This window comes from Orcinus orca, chromosome 10 (genome assembly GCF_937001465.1).
Source record: "Orcinus orca chromosome 10, mOrcOrc1.1, whole genome shotgun sequence".
NCBI lineage: Eukaryota > Metazoa > Chordata > Mammalia > Artiodactyla > Delphinidae > Orcinus > Orcinus orca.
This window is the reverse complement of record NC_064568.1, coordinates 95,119,018-95,141,459: the sequence shown is the minus strand read 5'-3', so window position 1 is coordinate 95,141,459 and position 22,442 is coordinate 95,119,018. Positions and strand designations below refer to the sequence as shown.

The window sequence follows — 22,442 nt, the reverse complement described above, 5'->3', positions numbered from 1 at the left end:
GTTAATCCCTACAATCCCCAACGCTCAAATCTAATGTTTACATGGAAGTTGACACTTTTCTAGGGCACCAGTGCCTAAAATTGGGTGACCCAAGAGCCAGAAGTAGTAAAAGACTTGGTGGGTGCCTGCAAGGGCTCCATGACAGGAGGCGCTGCATGGAAGACCTCACGGGGTCTCCTGAGACCTAATTCCCTGCGGCCAAAAGAACGTAAACTCCCAGTGGGCAGGGAAGTTTCTGCTTTCTGGGCTACTGAACACGCAGCGCCCATCAGAGTGGCTGGCACTTAGTAGGTATACACTCGATACGTTTGTGTTCAAGGAATGATCGAACGAATGGATTCTAGGGTTTCCACAATGAGCAAAATAGCTTCATTCTCTGCATTTTCTTTATCACCCAGCGTCTAACTGTCCGTCCCCTTCTTTGCAGTGACCTATCTTTGCAGTGACTTGGGCTGGTGAGGTAATTATCATTTGCCTTCCATAAATGAGAGAGAATTGTTTCCCCTACATTCACCAAACTCTTAGGGATATCCAGGGAACGTTTTCTGCATAAACATGCGAGCCTCGTAATATCACCGTCAGCCTTGGATTGAAAATTAATGACTATTTCATAAAATATTGAGACCTAAGACTGGCACTTAAAACAAGACCATCCTTTTCTTTTCCCTGAAAACCGCTCCCACTTAGATAATTGCCAGACCTCAGCAATGTTGTGAAATAAACCTGCAAACACACTGCGATCAGAGTGACACTGCATGCCTGGCTCTCAGGCTGGCAGGCCGGTGGCTGGGTGGTTACAGCACCCATTAGCATGAGTTAATGAGTAAGCCTTCCCTTCACTGTCACATTCCTCTCCTGTTATTAGCCAAAACCTGAACTTTAGCTTAATTACAGAAGCCAGCCCGCCCCAGCAGATGAGGGCACGCTCTCCAATGTTGTGATTGTGTTCAAAGTGCTAATTGGGGGGGACCCTGACAGATAACATGCCCGGCACCGGCACAGCAGAGAGCAGTAGGTGGGGTGCTGGCAATACGGATTCTGAGATGAAAAACTACATCTTCAAAAGCCTGGAGGATTTGTTTTTCCTCACACTGGCTCGGCCTTGCACACGGAACCAGATTTCCCAAGTACAAGAGGACCTCACATATCTAGCTTCTTGAATTTTACTTTAGTCTCTCATCAACTTCTCCGATTTTGGAATTGATCATTTCACTGATTCTGAATCACATCCCTTCCCTCTTGAATTCCAGACATCTCTCCTGAAGCTTCTGTTTGTCTCTCCAGAGATTTTACTTTCTTTAGCACCTAAACAACTGGATTTTACTTTCTTTAGCATCTTTAGCTATGTGAAAAGGAAGAGACATAGGTTTTTGTACCTGCGACTCTAGCTTCTGATTTTTGGATTTTGTTAAAACTCTTTTGTATTTGCAAGGTGCTTGGTTCTGGCATATTTAGGATCTGCTCATCCTTCTGTAGTTAATTTATACAGCTTCATTACTGACTGGGCGTTAGTTTTTTACGTGCGCATGTCTTCATCTTAGAAATGTATATAATCCTACCTGATGTCTACCTGCTGCCTGCATCAATTAGGATTACTTTGGCTGCAAGTGATAGTAAACAGCCAACTGGGTTAAGCTGAAAACAAATTCTTGACTTGTATAATTGAAAAGTCCAGGGAAAGGGCTGGTTTCAGACATACGACGATTCAAGAGCTTAAATGTCATGGGCACTTGTTTCTCTCCTACTCTCAGTTTTCAGCTGTGTTCTCCTCAGTAGGCTGTTTCATTCTCAGTCAGCATGTTCCTTGGGGTCAGCAGATTGAGACTGTAACCCCACAGTGCGTTTCTCTGTCCCTCATACCCAACGGAGAGAAGAGAAATTGTGCTTCCTACACTTGAGTCTCATTGACCTTCACTGGCCAGAAGCGGGTCACGTGCTCCCCCCTGAACCAATCACCATGGACAGGGTGTGGCCAGAATGTGCCGATTGGATGATCCTAGATCATCACGTGCTTCACTCCTGGAGTTCACATCATGAGAACAATGTGAACTAAGCGTCTTGGGGGTCAGGGATTCCCCAAGCAAAATCAGGGTACTGTGGCCTCAAGGTGGGAAAGTAAATACTGGGTGGCATAAACAAACATCCACTGAACTGTCACCGAAAAAGGACCACTAGTTGACATTAGTAAAGCGCTTTGAATCACTTGAATTCAAAAAGCAGTATGAATTCACAAGATGCAACAAATTTTCCTTTTTATATCCTGACATAGGGAGATAGCAGTAGCACAGTGTATGAAGTAAGTGCTACCTGGCATTTGTCTGAGTGAGAGTAGCATGACTCAGTTGATATAATGTGACCTAAACTAAGTTCAAAACTGAGAATATGGTCCTGGCAGCTTGAGGTCTTCCTTTGCAATCTCATACTTACCAGCACGGGCTATTGTAAGAAACAAGTTTGCGGTGATCAACTGATCCACCTTTTCTAGCCTTCTGTTGTTCTTACCTACTGTGGACTTCGGGAAGGAGTCAATTAGAGGAGTCCTTCAGCCAGTATCCTATGAGTAATGGGAGCATTTACATGATTGCTAATGGCAGAGTTTACACGATGCCTCAAAGCATCAGTGGTGATGTTTGGCAGAAGCACATCATGACTGTGATTATCACTATAAATTAAGTTTATGTTGATATAATTAGCAGTTAAAAGCTAAAGTAATATTTATACTGATACAAGTTCTATCAAAGCCATACTAGTGCAAACAGACGGCGAATGTTGATACAGTGGGAATAAGTTGATCTTGGAAGGCGGGGTATTTTTGAAACTGAGATGTCCTGCTGGTATATAGTTGACCAAACTGCTTTGCAGACTTAGGGTCCATGACTCAGTCAGGCGATCTCTGCTGAGGGGTGTCCTTTGGTAGCTTTGGCCTTGAACCACCCGAGAGAGAGGAAGTGCTGAGATGGAAGGTGACATCCAGGTACAAGGTCAGCAGTGACGAGGACACGGTCTTGCCAGTGTGGATCCTTTGTCCCAAGGGGCACCAGAGAGGAGGACGACCTGTTTCATTACAAGAACATGACCTTCCTTGAGACAGTCTGCTTGGGGCCGAGAGTCATGGATGTGTAGGCTTAGGGGATGTGCAGCATCTCAAGGTCAACAGCATCAAGATGACATTCTTCCCCTCCAGAGTGGGGGCCAGATGCTCCTGCCAGGTCCTCAGGCCCACTACCTAAGGGTGCCAGGCCACTCTGGTTTCTTCTCTGCATGTGACGTGTCCCTAATCCATAAGACTCTCCCCAAAGTCGATGGGATTTTCTTTACTTTAGAAATAAGGCAACAGAATGGAGAAGGGTAAGTGACTTTCAAGATACTCAGTGCTGGGCTTCCCTGGTGGCGCGGTGGTTGAGAGTCTGCCTGCCGATGCAGGGGACACGGGTTCGTGCCCCGGTCCGGGAAGATCCCACGTGCCACGGAGCGGCTAGGCCCGTGAGCCATGGCCGCTGAGCCTGCGCGTCCGGAGCCTGTGCTCCGCAACGGGAGAGGCCGCAACAGTGAGAGGCCCGCGTACCGCAAAAAAAAAAAAAAAAAAAAGATGCTCAGTGCTAGTAAGTGGTGAGATGGAAAGCAGGTCTGAGGCTGGCTGCCTTTGAAGCCATTCTGCCCCTGAAGTATTCATTCGCTCAGAAACTCTGTGTTCATTCAACACACATTTTGAGGACTTGCATCTGCCAGGCACTTTTCTGGGAGCTGTATATACATCAGTGACCTGTCCCGTGGAAGCCTGTATTTCAGGTCTCTCCTGGGAAGTATGTGATCTAGTGAGGAATAATCCTGGAAAGGCCAGCATATGCTTGTTCAGAGGCCTCGCCCGTCGGTCTGCTGGGGGCAACCTACTCTCTCGAGGTGTACCTGGTGGTCTTGCATCTCTCTTTGCCTGAAAAAATTGGATGGAAGGGCCGATTACTTAGCACTTTGGATACTAAAAGGGAGGCAGTTGTGGCTCTTGCAAGTTGAGGGAAGCAAGAAATGGCGGTGGCAACTGGCTTTCGGTCTCTTCTTGAGACGAGAAAAATTGTTTGTTGTGCCTCTGGTGGAAAGACAGAGAGAGAGAAAGAGAGATGAGTGGCCTCCTCAACCCTGAATCTGGTCGTGTCCCCTCCGCCTGCTCTAGGTGACCACTAGAACCAACAGCTCCTGACAACCTATTAGGTACCAGGCGAGGTTTATAGGTCGTCTTATTTAGTCCTCACAGCAGCCCCTGTGCAGTGGACATTATGCTTCTACTTTTATCAATGAGTAAGCTGCGGAGCAGCTAGCTAACCTGTCCACATGGATTCTAGCTGCTGGGCTGGAATCCAGACCCCGGCCTGTCTCACACCCAGCCGGGGTGCCTTCCGACCCTCATCACTCCGGCAGAGGGCACCCAGAGGAAGAAGGGTGAGCCACTGCCTGGCCTCCTTCTTATCTGTGCTCCCTCCCCCCCGAGCTCCTCCCCCCCCACACAGCCAACATGCTCCCTCAGGATGCAAGAGGGAACTCCTGTGCCATGCGGCTGCTTCCCACTAGCTAGCTATTTTACATTTGGTAGTGTATATATGTCCATGCCACTCTCTCACTTCATCCCAGCTTACCCTTCCCCCTCCCTGTGTCCTCAAGTCCATTCTCTACATCTGCGTCTTTATTCCTGTCCTGCCCCTAGATTCTTCAGAAACTTTTAATCTTTTTTTAGATTTCATATATGTGTGTTAGCATACAGTATTTATTTTTCTCTTTCTGACTTATGTCACTCTGTATGACAGGCTCTAAGTCCATCCACCTCATTACAAATAGCTCAATTTCATTTCTTTTTATGGCTAAGTAATATTCTATTGTATATATGTGCCACATCTTTTTTTTTAAATAAATTTATTTTATTTATTTACTTTTGGCTGCGTTGGGTCTTTGTTGCTGCACGCGGGCTTTCTCTAGTTGTGGCGGGCTACTCTTCGTTGTGGTGCGCGGGCTTCTTCATTGTGGTGGCTTCTCTTGTTGCAGAGTGCAGGCTCTAGGCACATGGGCTTCAGTAGTTGTGGCACCTGGGCTCAGTAGTTGTGGCTCACGGGCTCTAGAGTGCAGACTCAGTAGCTGTGGCGCACGGGCTTAGTTGCTCCACGGCATATGGGATCCTCCCAGACCAGGGATGGAACCCGTGTCCCCTGCATTGGCAGGCAGATTCTTAACCACTGAACCACCAGGGAAGTCCCTGTACCACATCTTCTTTATCCACTCATCTGTCGATGGACACTTAGGTTGCTTCCATGTCCTGGCTATTGTAGATAGAGCTGCAATCATAGGGAGGGTGGGAGGGAGACGCAACAGGGAGGGGATATGGGGATATATGTATACATATAGCTGATTCACTTTGTTATACAGCAGAAACTAACACACCATTGTAAAGCAATTATATTCCAATAAAGATGTTAAAAAAACAAAAAAAACAAAGAGGGAACTCCTGCCAGAGAAGCAGTTCCTCTCAAAGGGACACTGGTGACAGATTTTCCATAGGAAACAGAGAATGGAGAGGCAAAACCTGCAAGAAGGATGTTTCCCTTTTCTACTTTTAAAAAGCTGTGTGAGGACTAGTGGTCTCTCAAAGGATATGGAAAAGGTCCCCCCACCAAGACAGAGGGGGTTAAAAAGAGGAGTCACGGCTGTTCAAGAATAACTAAGAAAATTAACTGGGGGAAGATGTTTACTCTTGATGTTTTGAGGTTTTATCCAAACCAGCAATATTTGAGGGAGGGCTTCAATGTTGGAGATTCGTGTGCCGAGGCTGAGAAGCGTCTCTGCCCCCTCTCCAGGGCAATCCCTGGGGTGAGGTGGCAGAGGGCAGGTCTGTTCCTTCTTGGGCTCCAAGGAACTGGGAAGGAGGGCGTCTTTCAGGCACCATTGGAGCACTGCCCAGGCAATGTTTGTTGACATCATTTCCCCCTAATTAGACCTTTTTTAAAGACAAGAATGTTTGTAAGTGGAAACCAAGGACCTCTCCGGAAAGGTGGGTGGTCCATCCTAGGGAATGATGGGGGGCTCAAGTCAAGTGAGGCATGACGCCCCTTTTATGTTCCTGCAACTGCCGAAAGTAACAAGTGTGTTTCCTACACGAGGGTTAGAATTTGCTGGAAGATTCTGGACACTCCCAACTCCCAAGACTGGCAGCTAATGCTAATTCCCTCCTGGGCTGGTCTCATCTTGCCCTCCCGAACATGTCAGCAAACTCTGTCTTCATCGTTCTTCTGTCAAAGCACACCTGTGCTTCTCCTCTGTGGTCAGAAGAGCTTGGGCGGAGGTGGCGAGGTGCATACCAGGTCCTGCTGTGCCGCCAGTAGGCGCGGTGAGGTAGGCTGTGGACAGGCCACCTCGTGCTTCTGGACCGGATGCGTTCTCCCCAAAGTCCTTTCTCTGCAGTTCTAAAAGCCGCAATGTTAAGTATGAGGTAGAGGCAGGCACATGGGTCCCCACACACTCACACACACCAACACGTATACACTTCCTTCTAGTGCCCAAGTAGTGACCGTTTTATTTTCAAGGTAAAAAGCAAAGGGTCAGACAATCCCTTCCTTCAAATCTGCTCGGGCTGCCCTTTGGGGCATCTCTGCGGCAATGAAGGGGAGCAGGCCGGGCTTGCTGGCTGGGAGTGTGGTGCTGGGGCCCATCCCATGCTCTCTGCGTCTTCGGGGCCCAGCCACTCCACGTCTCAGGGCCTCAGGCTCCTTTTCAGTGAAAGTGGGGTGGTGACGCCTCCCGACTCACGAAGCTTTCGTTGGGAGTCACTGCGTTAATACGTATGAAGCCGCTGCAACAAGGCTTGGCACCTGCCGGTAGAAAGAGCTACTGTTAGCTGTTAACACCTCACCAAGCCAGGTAAACCTCTGGCTTCATTTCTGTTGGGATTTCTTCCCTTCTCATCTCAGCACTTGGTCCTGCCAACCTAGGCTAAGAAACGTACTGACAACCATCTTTGGAAGTTCCCAGCGAAAGCCTCTTTCCAGTTCCGCCTTAGTAGAGTCATATTTTTCAGTTTCAACAACAAACAAAACCCAGCCAGTCCAAACCTCCTGCCACTGAAATCACTTGGAAACACAGTCATTAAAAAGCATGTTCTCTGGTGCTGGGTCTGGGCCCTCTTCCCCAGTAATAATACAGAAGGAAAGGGATTATGGCTGGCAGGAGTTTCTGAAGAACTTTCTGCTAGCGATGGTCTTGCTATTAGGGTGCTGCCCTGTCAGCAGAGCTGGGGGACATTAGGCCACCCCAGGAAACCTCCCAGAGAAAGTGCCTGGGACGTGCACCATGTGCCTGCAGCTTTGTCATTTAGATAATAAATTGGTCAATTCATTAGAGCTGAGCCACAGAGAGAGCTTGGCTTTGATATTTGCGAAGAGGAAGGGGGCCCAGCAATGTCTTTCCAGGTTAGATTTGCCCTGCCTGACTGTCATTTGCTATTGTTTCTAGGGGGAAAAATGTATACTGACTGTGAAATCTTCCTTTGACGGTGTTTTCTGTTAGCTTACAAATAAATCAGGGTAAATTTCAACCTCGTTTTACATTATACACACCACCCCCTCCAAAATAAAACCCCTCCAACAAATTGCTTACATGCTAAGGTCCTGTATTCCAGTAAGGCTTTAATTTATTTTAATGGACAAATAATAAATCCCTCCAAAGGCGGTGATTGGAATGGAAATGCTGACGGGTCCTTTCACAGTGACATGCTGCCTGGTGCCACTTTGACACGGGGAGATGGGGGTGCCTGGGGGAGCGGGTGCCCCGAGTCAGGATGACGGAGGGGGAAGAGGCTGCGGAGCTCAGATGCAGTGCCTGGGCCCACGGGTCTCGCATTAGTGCCAGAATCAGCGGCACGAAGCCATGTGCCCCGAGCTCATCAGAAACAACATGTGAACCATTGTCATGGTGTTTGTGGCGTGATTTCCTGCCTCCCAGTTGGGGTCTTACTCTGTGTTACTCTGCAGAGCACAGTTAATATCACTTAGAGTCATAGAGGGTTAGATGTGGGTTAGATGTTAAAGGTCATCTCATTTCTAAGAGCCTGACCACAGCAGGGACCCACGGTCCAAGGGAACCGTGCAAGAGCCCCCATTGCTCTGGCTCTTGTCCCACGCACTCACACTCACCAAGGGGCACTAACAGTCCCGCCCCCGTCAGATCCGGAGGCCTCCATCTGTCAGCTGCTCCTCAACTAGCACCTGCCGTTTTCTTCCTCGCTGGTGACCCCCATTGGTGACAGCCCCCAAAGTTGCCTGATGATCCCTCCCCACTGCCATTGCTGAGGCTCCCGGGAAATCACCCCCATCGCCCGAAGCTCTCAGGGAGCCGGGGCCTGCGCTGGGGAAGTAGAGCCTCCTTCCCCTCCCCCTCTCCTGTCCTCTGGGAACGTGTGTGCAGGGCCTGTGCCTTGTGCCTCTTTTGGAGGATGGCCCCCTCCGTTTAGCTCACGGCCACATGGACACAGTGGGCGGGGCCAGCCAGGGCAGCAGCCACTCTCACTCTGCTTCTCTAGCCTTTGGGCACCTCCTAACCTCCTTCCTCCTCCTTAGTTCAAAATAAAACCTATGCAAGTCAGATTCTGCAAACCAGATCATTTTGGCCACGCCCACAAGTAGTTAGACATGTTACACTTTCCGTTTAGGTTAAAAAGAGTCTTCCTTGAAATACTTTATCAGTATGGAGTCCAAGGTCCAGAGACATTGGACTGTAATCTTAGATATCAGGAAAGGCAGGTTTTTTGGATGGGTCTCTGTATCCTTTTCCCCAAGGGCGTGCGGTGCAGAGGATGAGAATTAGGTACCTATGCTGCCTCCTGGGTCTGCTCTCTCCCCTCTGGATCTCAGGTTGACTGACACGTGGCTTTGAGAATGGAACTTCTCAATCCCCTGCCCAGATGCCTCTTGGTGCACCAGCACGCACAGGAGCCATCTCCTAAATTCTCCGACTGCTCCATTCCTCCCTGCATGCGGAGGAGTGGGCATCCAACATCTCTGAACTCCCTGAGTATCTATTGCTGGATTCTCACCAGGTTCCGATCAACCCATTAATAGGAAAGCATGTCACAAGTGATGATGAAGAAGAGAGATTGTCCTAAAGGACACCTGCTGTCTAACAGAAGTTCTGATGCTGGGTGGACACAACACATGGGTTGAACTGAACCAGGGGATGGAGGTGGGGAGGATGGCAGATATGGCTTCACATCTCTGCATCACCACTCACTAGGAGAAGAGTCCTAGGCAGGTCACTTCTCTGAGCATCAGTTTTACCACCTGTAAAATGGGGACGATACCTCTGCTCCAGCATCATCATAGGCATCAGAAGTGAGATAGATGGCGCACACTTGTACATCCATGTTCACAGCAGCGTTATTTGCAACAGTCAAAAGGTGGAGGAACCCAGATGTCCATCACTGGATGAATGGATAAGAAAACGTGGTATATATCCATACAACGGAATATTATTCAGCCTTAGAAAAGAATGTCATCCTGACACACAATACATCATGGATGAACCTTGAGGACATTATGCCGAGTGAGATAAGCCGGTTGCCCAAAGACACATGATGTATGATTCCACTTACCTGAGGTTCTTAGAGTTGTCAAGTTGATAGAGACAGAAAGTAGAATGGTGGTTGCCAGGGGCTGGAGGAGGAAGATGGGGAGTTATTTCATGAGGATGAAGTTTCAGTTTTGCAAGATGAAAAGAATTCTGGAGATGGATGGTGAGGGCTGCACAGTGTGAATATAGTAAATGCCACTGGCTTGCACACTGCAAAATGTACACAAAAATGAACATTTTACAGGATGTATATTTGACCACAATAAAAAAAAATAGGTAGCACTGTTCGCATGGCGCTTGGCACACGGGCAGATGCTCAGCAGATGGTTGCTAAGATCATCATCTTCAGGGGAGTGGACTCACGTCTGGCTCCACTGGGAAGCGGCTGGGACAGTTTATGTCCCTCTTCGTGTGGCATTTGCTCCATTTGTAGAAGTAGATTCACACGTCTCCCTTCTTTCCTATGTGAGACCCAAAGGCAATTGATGGATATTTAGGGGCTATTCAGGAAATATTTAGTGTAAGAGGAACGGGAATGGGAATGGAGCTAAGATACATTAAGCACTTTCTCAACGTGCTCTTTGGAAAGAGAGCTTTGTGTCCCCTCCGGCCCACCCCCAGCTGGAGATCTTTGCTTTATCCAGACACCAAAAGCAAAAGGTCAAGTTTGGATCACCTGTTCATTCTTGGCTTGGAATCTGCGGATGCCCCTCTGCTCTTTGAGGCCTTTTTCTTACAGAAAGTCCCCTAAAAACAAGAAAACATTTTCTTCTGTCCAAAAAAATGTAGCCCCAGCCTGATCCTCCCTCCAAATGGTCACTAAGAGAGCAAAATGCCTCGAACGCTAACAGAGCCTCAATTCATTGCTTCCAGAGCCTGTAGCGTTTTATACTCACTCCTCGAGCATAATCAGGGGAGTGATTCTGAACCTTGTTAATCAGAAAGGGCCCTTTAAAAATGTCATGCTGTCAATATAAAACTTGGCTAAATTGCATTATAAATGCCAGATTCAGTGAACTAACACATTTAACACTGTTTCTTAAGTACAGTTTAGATTTTATCCGTGCCAGGGAGAATGAGAAAAATACCTCAGGAGAGCCAACGCCCGCGGATGCCTTGTGCTAAGCTCACTGCCCCCAGAGAGGGATTATAAATATTTAATTCCAAATCCAAGCCATTCTTCTCCGAACGCTATTGTCAGTAAGGTGTCCCCACCAAAGTCGCTAGCTTTACGATTGGATGAGGCACGTAGCTAAGAAGCTTACAAGGGGTGAGTGTCTTAGACCTGTTCTTCAGTCAGGAGAGAGTTCCCATAGCTATTGTTTTATACCAGGGAGGAAAGGTTTCGTGTGAGTCCCGGGCTGAGCATAGCATGCACACCTGCCATGGGAGGAAAAGGCTCCCTTATTGATATCTATAGAGTCCAAGATAGCCCTCCAACCAGAAACCACCTTGTTTTGGGGAAGATTCCTTGTCACATAGAAATGAACAGAGAACTAACCCCTGCATTCTCCTCCCCTCCCACCAAATAAGACTATTTCTACACCCTTTTGACTAATTTGATGGTATCTTTTTCCTGTGATCCTGTTCAGACTTGGCCTGGTTTAACGGGAAACTTCGAGCTCTCAGTTTGACTAAATAGCACAAGAGAAAGCACGTTAAGGATCTGAAAAATGGTCATCAAACACTGTGACTTCTAATTTAAAAAAAAAAAAAAAAAGGTTTGTCTCAGGATAACTAGATGACTTTTTCCATGGTCAATGCATTGGCTTATTCCAAGATGAAAGGTTCTAAGTATACACGGCAGGATAATACTTTGAAATATTAACCAATTTTCATTTCTCCCCACCTCCTTCCTTTTCCCCATTTCCTTCTTTCAAGCTAGACTGTTCTATACTCATTATCTCAAGAAGCAATGACACAGGTGAAGCTTGGAGTGTTTTTCAGGCTTCTGAATTTCAAAAGTCTTGTCCTCCTCAGAAAAAAATTTGAAGACCTTGTATACATTATAAAATAGCTAGCGTTTACTGGAAACTTTCTATGTGCTGGGCATGATTTAAAGCATGTTTTTATGTATGTTAATTTTCATTACAACCCAGTAAGATAGGTATTATTATCATCTCTATTTTACAGATGAGAAAACTGAGGTAACAAGAAATGGAGTACTTTGCCCAGAATGGCACCTCTGATGCTATAGGCTGAATGTTTGTGTCCCCCTCAAATTCATATGTTGAAATCCTAACCCCCAAGGTGATGGTATTAGGAGGTGGGCCTTTGGGAGGTCATGAGGGTGGGACCTTCATGAATGGGATTAGTGCCCTTATAAGAAACATCCAAGAGAGAGCTCTCACTCCTTCTGCCATGTGAGGTTACAGCCAAAAGATGACCGTCTGGGAAACAGGCCCTCACCAGACACTGAAATGTGCATGCACCATGAATTGGGCTTCCCAGCCTCCAGAACTGTGAGAGGGAAGCGTTTGTTGTTTGTGAGCCACCCAGTCTATTTTGTTACTAGCAGCCCGCACAAACTGAGACATCTGGCAAGTAGCAGAGCCAACTCCCTAATACGGTAGTGTGTCTCCAGAGCGTACGTTCTGGAGCCCTGCACCCACCCGCTGCTCCCTGTGCAGGAGGGTCACTGGAGAACGCGTCCAGCATTACCACCTGGGAAAAGGAAGGGGCGTCAGCAGGACTGGGTAAAAGAGGAAGTTGGGCTGGGAGGCAGATTGTGAAGGCCTCAGCTGACCCCAGGAAGGGCTCTGGAGGTGGAGGGGCCCTTCAGCATTGTCCCACATTGTGGTAAGGCATTTGTGTGTATACGCCGGCATCAGCCAGCCAATGGATGAGGGCTGCCCCAAGAAGGCTTTGGGTTGAGCTCCCACAAGGGCTCCCAGCCAGGGCTGTCGGTGGCAGCACTCCCGGTCACTGGGGGAGAAGACCTTCCGTCCTGGAGGGGGTCTGGGCGGCACACCACGGCGTCCACTACAGAAAGGAGGACGGCCAGAAAGAGTGTGATTGCCAGCCTCGGCCTGATCCTGCAGCATAAATTATGCCTCAGAGTTTGTGTCAACTCGAGATAAGAGAGCTGAGCTTTTCTATTTCCTCACCCATCAGGCTTTGGCTGAAGACCACCCTGGGAGGGGGAGGTTTGGCTATAAACTCCTAGACCCTTCAGGCTCTCTGCGTGTGTGTGAGCTTTGGCTCACGGAAAGCAGTTCCAGCAGCCCCACGGGGGACTCAGAAGAGAGTCACAGGTGCAGGACATTAAAAGCAAATGCGCACAAAGGCGGGACGTGGGCGTCAAAGGACAGTTAAGGATCCCCGTGATCTGGCTGAGGCACCCACGGTGTCTGCTTCAGCTTCTGGAGATCTGAAAGGATTTCCCAGTTTGGAGGAAAGCGATGAGCCAGAGGCGAGAGATGGGGTCACTAGGAAAACGCCCTGCGTCTGCTAGGAGAGCCCTGGGCCTCAGGGGTGTCCGTGGGTCGGGAGATGGAATCTATGTTCCACTCTCAGGGGGGGCCTTGCAAGGAAGGCAGACTCTGGAGTAGAGAGGGCTGTGTAGGGCGATTGAGACGGCGTGGTCTGCAGCCTCTGGAGTGGCAGCAGCCAGAGAACTCCACGGACCTGGGAGAGGCAGGGAGGCAGCTGGAGTTTTCTAGAGTTTTCAGCGTCTCTGCATGAGTAGGAGTAGAACAGCCTGTGAATGAGAGAAGACAGAATAATGGAGTAACATGGAGGCTGCAGCCAACTGTGTGGGTGGGTATCTGGGGACCAGGCCAGCAATGGGCATCTCAGTGGACGCCAGTGTGAATACAGAGCAACAGGAACCTATACCCTGCCTGGCATCTTGGTAGAACATTGTCACCCTAGAGTTACATGGAGAAAGCGGGGGACCATGAACTAACCAAGAATATGTCCCAAGTACCTGGACAGATGGAGACTCAGAATAGATATAGATTTGAAGAAAATGAAAGGAAATTAAATTTCTTATCTATATGCGTTTATGGGCTATTTGTTGCTGCCACATGTAGTAACTATGAACAAGGTCTCTTAGGAACCTCTGAACGATATAGTACATGGATGCTTCGGACGACAGGTGTTTGTAATGCCTGTTTTAGCTCAGCATAATTACTGTTTCGTGGAAGGTTTCCTTTCCTTACGTGAAGAAGGAATTATGCTGTGATGCAAGGACTGAACCAGCTGACTGAGGGACAGAAGATTACACAAGTAAAACCCGGGCCCTTAAGGCAGAGAACATACCATATGTATCACTTTGATTATTTGTCTGCAGTTGTGACATCATAACCCACGTGTCCAACACAGCACCGCGTGGGCACACACGCACGTGCATACACCTCTCCTGAGGCTATTTCTTTTTCTTTCTTCCTTCTTCATGCTACAGTGAATTGGAAGAACAAAAAAGCTAAATGCATGCCAGCTTAGAGCCGCGAGGGTGTGTGTGTGTGTGTGTGTGTGTGTGTGTGTGTGCGCGCGCGCGCACGCACGCGTGTGTGTATGTGCGCTGCTTTTTTCACCCGAGGTCTCGGAGCTGGTTTCCTGCTTGGAGCTTTTCTTGTCTGTTTCAAAGCCCCCTTCACAAGCTTAACACTGACAAGGAGAACAATGGAAAGTGAGCTGAGCTTGGAAATGAACAGAAAGAAGTGACTGACTTTGGGCTACTCCGGTGGGGTAAATGGACTATAAAATGCAATTTTAAATTAAATAGGTGCTTTATGTGCAACACAATATTGATTTTGTTTCCACAGGCAGAGGCTGAAGAATTGCGTGCAGTCCATTTGTGTGTGTGTGTGTGTGTGTGTGTGTGTGTGTGAGACAATTTAGGAAGTATATAAGGGTGAGTTTTAATTTAACTTAACTGCCCAGGAAGGACTTAATGATGAATATCTTTGGTTTTCAACTCTTCTTGGTCTTGAAATAATGACTCTTCCCCCTTCTGACCTGTATGCTTGTAAAGCCTTTGTCAACTCCTTTAAAAAAGTCCCTCCTCTCTCCCCATGCTTGTGACGGCGACATCACCCACCAGCCGTACCCGTCTACTGTTTCGCTGTCATGCTTTCACTCTTTTCCTCACAAGGGAGTGGCAAGACAGGCCACACCCGACATTCAGAAGCAGAAAGCTATTGGTACCCTTACATCATATTACCACCCTTTCACATCTCCAGAAAACAAAAATAAGATGTACAAGGTCACTTATAGGGGACCCTGGGATTCCTTCTCCAAAATGCTGTTTGAAAAGTAGCTTCAGTAACATATAAAAGGAGTTTGAACTCTGACATCCTGAGCAAAGCTGGGAGAGGGAGGATGTTTGTCTTCATTGCCCTCGGTATTACCACCTGTGAAGACCTGTCTACACCTTTTAAACCCTTTTAGCAAGACATGCATAGCTCCAAACCCAGGGTCTAATATTTCCTAGAATGTTCTACGGAGCAGAAGAGTGATCAAATTAACGTATTTTCACTAAGAATTCAATGCATTTGAGGTTAAAAGAAAAGAATAATCCTTGGAAGACACCTTTTAATCATTGGCAGGGAGGGGAGGGGAGAAGAGGCATCCTCTTATACCACCTGTGCGGAAGAATTTTGTGTATTAAAGTCTTAATCTCTACACCCCGTGATTTAGTCATTCCTTCTTCTAGGACTTTATCTTAATGAACTAATTGAGGATATGCACAAAAATGTATGCATCTGGATTCACTGTAGTGTAATTTACAACAGAATGGCCACAAACTGAAAGTAACCTAAATTTGAAAAAAAAAATAGAGTGCACTAAGATTCTGTAGAGGCGAGAGGCAGAAGCCAAGACCAGCCAGCCTAAGCAAAGGAGGGGGGTTGGTGATACAAAGACAAACATGTCTCATGGGACTGAGGTTAGGAATACAACGGGGCAGTCCTGACTTTGACATCTGTAACTTTCGGCAAGAGGACAAATGAAGGTCCCCATTCCAGTTGTCTCAGTATTTAAGGGTTATAATCAAGCTATAAATATAATATTTGAACAGTTAAATATAATGATCTGATTCCCTACCTTGACAAATATACCTTCACAACAATCCGGAGAACTAGACTTCTCAGAGTTTTGTGTCAGAAAATGCAGCACGTGGAAAGCCACAATCTCATCCCAGGCCCTCTGGTCCCCTGGCGCTGACTGGCCCTTTTTCTCTGTTCACCTCCTGGTGAGCTCTACATCTTGAGGGACCTTGCTGACCATCACATGTGTGGACTCACCAGCCCACCCATTCAAGTCCATTCTCACCCCCTGCAAATTACCACGCTAACCTAGTCTTTGGATCTAGGGGTACATGTAATAGCAAGGTGAAATGCCAAAACCCAGGGAAAGGGTCCCCAAATGGGCTTGGGCCATTTGGGCTGGGAGTTCAGGGATCCTGGTCTTTTGGAGTATGGTTCAAAGAAGAAAGTTTGGGTTTCAGTTGGGCACATCCCTTAGCCCCCATGGGGAGGGCTTGGCTAGAGGGAGGGTGCAGCAGGGATCCTAAGATGGGGGCTCCAAGGCAAGGGGCTCAAGGCAGGGGCCCCCTCTTGCCTGAGTCAAAGACTGCGATGCACCTGGTCCTTGGGAAGTGACTGCTATCGCTTTCCTCTGGCTCCTTTAACAAAGTACCACAAACCAGATGGCTTAAAACAACAGAGATTTATTCTCTCACAGTTCTGGAAGCCAGAAGTCTGAAACCAAGGTGTCAGTAGGGCCTTGCTCCCTTCAGAGGCTCCAGTGGAGAATCATTCTTGCCCTTCCCCCTTCTAGTGGCCCCAAGGTGTAGGTGTCCCTGGGCTTGTGACAGCATAAGTCTAATCTTTGCCTCTGTCCTCGCATGGCTTTTTCCTCTGTCCCTGTGCCCCACCTCTTCTTATAAGGACGCCACTCATTGGATTGAGGGCCCACCTTAAATCGAAAATAATTTCATCTTGAGATCCTTAATTAATTACATTTGCAAAGACTTTCTTGTAAAGCTATATTCCAACGTTCCAAGTGGATAGGAATTTTAAAGAGACAACATTATTCAACCTACTCTAAGGACTAAAACCTGAACATGAAAAATCACTGACAATCCATGGAGTTACTTTCCTTCCATCTCTTGTCCCTGATTTTTTCATCTGTATCTTAGTCAGCTGTTTATTTCTGCTTCTCCTTCCCCATGGGAAGTTATGGCCGCCTCCCAGCTACCAAAAAATGTGCATAACGACACAAAAAAACTGGGAATCTCTAGGCCCCAATTCCACATTCCTGGGAGAGAGAATCTTCCTGGCTGAGGTTGGAAGCCTGGTCCACTCCATGCTGAGAAATGTTGGCCAGAGGAAGAGAGTCAAAGCTATATGACAGCCTTGGAGCAAAGGCAGCTCATTGCCTGCGTTGGCTTATGGACTGAAGGGATACCAACTGTCTGATACATAGAGAATTGGTTAAATTACGGCACGGCCATAGGAAGGAAGACCGTGTGACTATTAAAAATTATGTTTTAGAATAAATGTTAATGGCAAGGTAACATGCTGATAATTAAGTGAGAAAAGCAAGTGCTGAAACAATGTATGTATAATATTGTACCCATGTGGTTAATAAACACACACACACACACACACACAAAGAACTGAGGACAGAAGAATGGACATCAAATATTTACAACACCGTCACTAGACAATAGATTATACACGGGGGGGGGGGTGTATCCTTTGTTTCGTTTTTTTCCCAACAATTTACTGTTAAATTGTTTAACATTTTTTTAAATATGCCTGAAGAAGGATTTCTAACAAAAAAATAAAGACTTAATAATAGTGGAATTTAAGACATAAATAAGAGAAAATTTGGGGTAATAAACCTAAGGGATATCTATTGGGATATTTGCCTAATACACAAAGATTCCTCTTTTTTTGGACTTTCACTGGCACCATCAACTATAAACTCTGTCTCCAAAGGGGCAGACATATTCTCCCGCTTGGACCGGAGATGCAGAACAAGTCAGTCTGCAGAGAGGAGAGAAGAGAATGGGGCTGATGTCAGAATAGGGGCACAGATGAGAGAGCACCTGGGCGCACTTCAGTCCGATTTAAACCCTCCCCAAGATCTGTTGACATTTCTGCTCTTGGGTTTTTTTCTGATGCTTCTTTATATTTATAGTAAATGTCTTTTTGTATTTAAACTAGCTTGAGTTGATTTCTGTTGCTTGCAAAGAGTTTTGTTTTATCTTTTTTTTTTTTTTGCGGTACGTGGGCCTCTCACTGTTGTGGCCTCTCCTGTTGTGGAGCACAGGCTCCGGACACACAGGCTCAGCGGCCACGGCTCACGGGCCCAGCTGCTCCATGGCATGTGGGATCTTCCCGGACCGGGGCACGAACCTGTGTCCCCTGCATCAGCAGGTGGACTCCCAACCACTGTGCCACCAGGGAAGCCCTCACAAAGAGTTTTGACCAATACAAGATCCTTCCCAGTTCCTCCAAAACATAACCCACAAGTGACCATGGCCTGGTACACTCAGTTCTAAGAAGAGTTCAGTAAGTAAAAGCTTCAGATCTGAGACCTGATCTTTTGGATAAAGTTAGGCCCTCGGGTGCTTAAGGCACAAGCAGATGAATCAGAAAAAAGTAATAAAAGTAAGAAGTTGATGAGAAGCAAGGGACTGAGCAGGGGGCAGATCAAAGAGAAAGGCAGGGGAGGGTGAAAAGGAAGCCATACGATGAGAGTTCTAGAGTCTAGGATGCGGAAGTCACCCCCATCACTGACGTTCATTGATCTTCAGTTCACAATCCCATGTGCAATCTGCTTGCCTTTTACGAAGGGCGGATGAATTCCAGAATTAGTTGAGTTGATCTTCATTGCCTTCAAGTTGGCCAGCATACCATCCAACTCCTGTGTGTCCAAGTTCCTTCCACTGGTCACAGCAACCCTGCAAAGGCCCCAAATACTGGCCCTCTGGGAAGGAGATTATTTCTTAACACCGCCCACAATGAATAACTGCGGCCTGGGCAGTTGTGTTGGCCCCAGGTCAGTTTTCTTTACTGACCACAGTCCAAACCAACAACTCATGAGCAGCAAGTTCCATTTCCCAGGACTCTGGAAGAAAATGTATCCCAGGGACCACTGAAAAAGTCAAGCAACACTTCTGTGTGGCCCATCAGATCCCAGTGTATCACTGCCACTATTTAAAAATAAATTTCACACTAATAGATGATTATCCATTAAATAAAATAAGAATCCATGAGGCCAAACTGATATAAATAAATTTTATTTAAAAATAAGGGGGAAAGGGAGGTGGAATGCCAACTAATAAATGTAGAAGGAATGGCGAAATTAGAAAATTATCATTTGGCAAACATCACAATGACAATTGATTCAGGTAAGGAACATCAATGGTTGCTACTAAACCTGGCCAGTGAAAGCTTGATGACAAACAGGCTATTGACTTAATTGTAAAGTATCTCCCCACAAGATTATTTTTAATTACAAAGAGGAAAACAGTAACTTTTTAGTGGAGAAACCGAGAAGGCTGAACTTTAGCCAAATGATCAAAGTCAGCCTCACTGCTAATGGAACCAACCAAGTTCACTTGCCTCCTGATACAGTGGGTGAGGGGGACACATCTCTTCTGTGACATTCCTGCCAAAAGTACATAATCTGAATCTAAACCTGGGAAACGTGAGACAAATACAAACGGAGGAACATTCTGCAAAAATTTCAAGTTCGTAAAAGACAAAGAAAGACTCTAGAGTGATTCTAGACTAAAGAGGTGAGACAGTTAAATGCAGCACATGATCCCTGAACCAGAAAAAAAATTATTTTGCTCTGAAGGACATTATTAGGATAAGGTCTATCAACTAGATAACATTATCTGAATGATTTGGGGGCAAAAGGACATCATAACTGCAACTTAGTTCAGAAAGAAAATTCTATCAGTATATCCATGTCTGTATCTATACATCTGCATATCCATCCATCTAGAGAGAATGACAAAGGAAATGTGGTAAAGGCAAATGTTAACATTTGGGGAATCTGGGTGAAGCTATCATGGGAATTTTTTGTTCTATTTCAACTTTTCTCTAAGTCTGGAATTATTTTAAAATAAAAATAAATACCACTCAAATCCCTTAGGACCGAGCACTTGTGGCCCATTTTCCCAATAGCTGATAAAATGTCATTTTGTGCCAGCAAAGTGTCAGCTTCGACTTTCTTCTGAAGCTTTACTCCATCCCTTTCCCAAGTCCCACTTGTTCCTCTTCCAGCTGCTTGGCGTTTGTCAGCCCTGGCCTTGCCCCAGGCTGTGAAGGCCCCCGCAACCAGGCCTTCCCATGGTGCCCATGTGGACAGCCCCCTGGGACGCAGCCTCTGCTGGTCTGTGTGGGGCTGGGGCATCTGCAGTCTAGCTCAGGAAGCCAGGTGTTGTCCTGGCATCTTCTGCCACCATGGCGACAGGGGGCTGCCCTGGGCTGCTGGATGGGAGGAGAAACTCTGCTCCAGTAAGGATCTAAATATAACACTGAGGGAAGGAGGTGAGAGGGAAGTGGGGGGAACATCTTAGCTTTTCCTTCCTTTCCAGGAACAACCTTTAGAAGTGTTTTAAAGAGCTTTTCTTCCTCATCATTACTATCAGATGTATGTTCTCCTGGGTTTCTTGGTACTTCAAAAGAATTAATCTTTCCCTACTAGACTTCACAATATCCCCTGTCCCCTACACACACACACACACACACACACACACACACACACACACACACACACACACACACACACACACACACACACACACAGAGAGAATGGCTCCCTACACAAGACTTCCCTGGGAGTCCATCTCAGCCTTATTACTCAGCACCCAAATTTGCTCCCCTGGGGATTTGGTCCCAGCAAATCCTTCACCTCCAGAAAGAGAGAAGGAAACTAAACAGCAACGGTTCAGTGTACATCTGGGTCCAGTCACTGGTCAGCAGCACTTAGTAGGGCACCAGGTGTGGGCAGAACAATGCGGTTTTCCGGGAAATTATAAGCGCCCAGGGTAAAGTATCTGTGTCTGATTCTGTCAGACACATCGTAAAACCTTGGAACTTATGTGCTGATGGTAAATGTCCTTCACAGTTAGCTGTCTCTCCTTAGGGTTTTCAATAGGGCATTCATTGAAGGTAGGAAAAAATATACATTGATGTCCCTGAAGGGAAATAAATGGAACACTTCAGACGTGATGCCAGACGGTGTGGTCATCATGCCACTGTTCTACATGGATTGATTTGGGCAGTGATGCAGAACTGCCAGGAGCCAGCCCTCGGATACCCATGATGAGAGCTTCAGCGGGTCACCGTCTGGACGAGATTTGGCTTGAGATGGCGTTGGGTGGCACCGAAGGGAGTTGGAGGGATGGTCGAGTCTGGGAACCTGCTAAGTCATGAGGTGAAGCCTATGGCTGGGGGCTGCTTGGTCTATAGCAGAGACGAGGGGCTCACACACCATGCACGTGACATGCCATCTACTTTGGAAAGTAGAAGGAAGACACCAAGGGGCCAGAGATGTCACAGGGAATTTATGAGGCCCGTTGTTTTGAAGGGACCTTTCAAGAAAATGCTTTTCCTTGAAATGCTGAGCTCACTTAGAGCTGTGAGTGAGGGCTAGCAGGGTCCTCTGCCCGGGAGGATGGCTGGGGATGGGGACGGACACCCCACTGGAGGTAGCCAACTGCAGTGGACTTGGGTGAAGAAATGCTGGGAAAGAATTGGGTTCCTCCTAAGGAGCAACAGGGTGGGGCTGATGGATGATTAATGCTACGTGACTTACTGTGCTGCGTTCTCAGGATGTTGCCCAAATCTCTTCTTGATCTGGGTTCATGTGGGTCTCTATCCTGACCATTCATTACAGAAAGATGGCTTGTTTCAAAGCCTGACTCAGAACGCTGCTGGGGTATGCATCTGAACCGCTGGACATCATGACATCCTATCTTGGTGCCAATAGAGGAAGATGGTTTCAGAGACTGTGATGAAGTTTCACTTTGAAACCTTGTTTTGAAAGCCCTGGGGAAGGATAGATCATCTCAGGGCAAAATGGAAAAACTGCTAGTGTAGCTAGCTAGTAAGCTAGATTTTGTTCTCAAAGTTTGGGACCAAGGTTTTCCTGGTAAGCAACTTGGTTATCCCCAGAGAGAGGTCAAGCATTTATCCAAACTGCAAAAATATCAAGAAAGCAGGAAACAAAGTGAGTTTAACTTAAAAATATTTCACAGTGTTCAAATAATCTGTCATATGTTTTCTCATGTCACCCTCACAGCAGTCTTTAACAAATGTGTACTGTCTTTCAACAAATATTTCTGAATGCCTCATAGGCTGTGTAACTTGGGATAACGTGGGGGAACAGACAAACATGGTCTCTGCTCTCACAAATTTAGCCTGTCCTAAAGAAGAATACAATAATTATAAATGCTACTTAATTCCAAGGTGGAATAGCAATCTCTTTCTTCAGTTTTACTGAGGGAAAAACTGAGGCTTACTGAGGTTCAGGGATAATTCTTCATGTCCAGAACTAAAAGAAAAAGCTATTGCCTATTCTGTCATTCTGTTTCTTAGGGCATATAGCTTCAATTTGACTATTTTATTAGATAACATTTCTTTGTCACACAAAAGTAAGTTCAGGAGAAAATTTGCAGTGTAAAAATAACTAATATTATAGGAATTTATTAAATCTAGACAATTTTCTCCACTTATTCTATTTCTGGCCTATTTTTGTTGTATCAGTAATTTCTGATAAAATATCAAGGGTTCTTGTTTCCATTACATACAATTGCAGTGGCACTAAAACCTGCAGACGGCATGGCTAAATATAACTTTGCAAATCTATCC

The 22,442-nt window shown here is 46.6% G+C and overlaps 1 long non-coding RNA gene across 6 annotated transcripts in view; it reads left to right on the top strand.

Annotated features, from left to right (window-relative positions):
* Positions 1–22,442, top strand: part of LOC117202695 (uncharacterized) — a 197,410-nt gene that overhangs the window by 76,239 nt on the left and 98,729 nt on the right. The gene's annotated exons all lie outside the window — the stretch shown is intronic.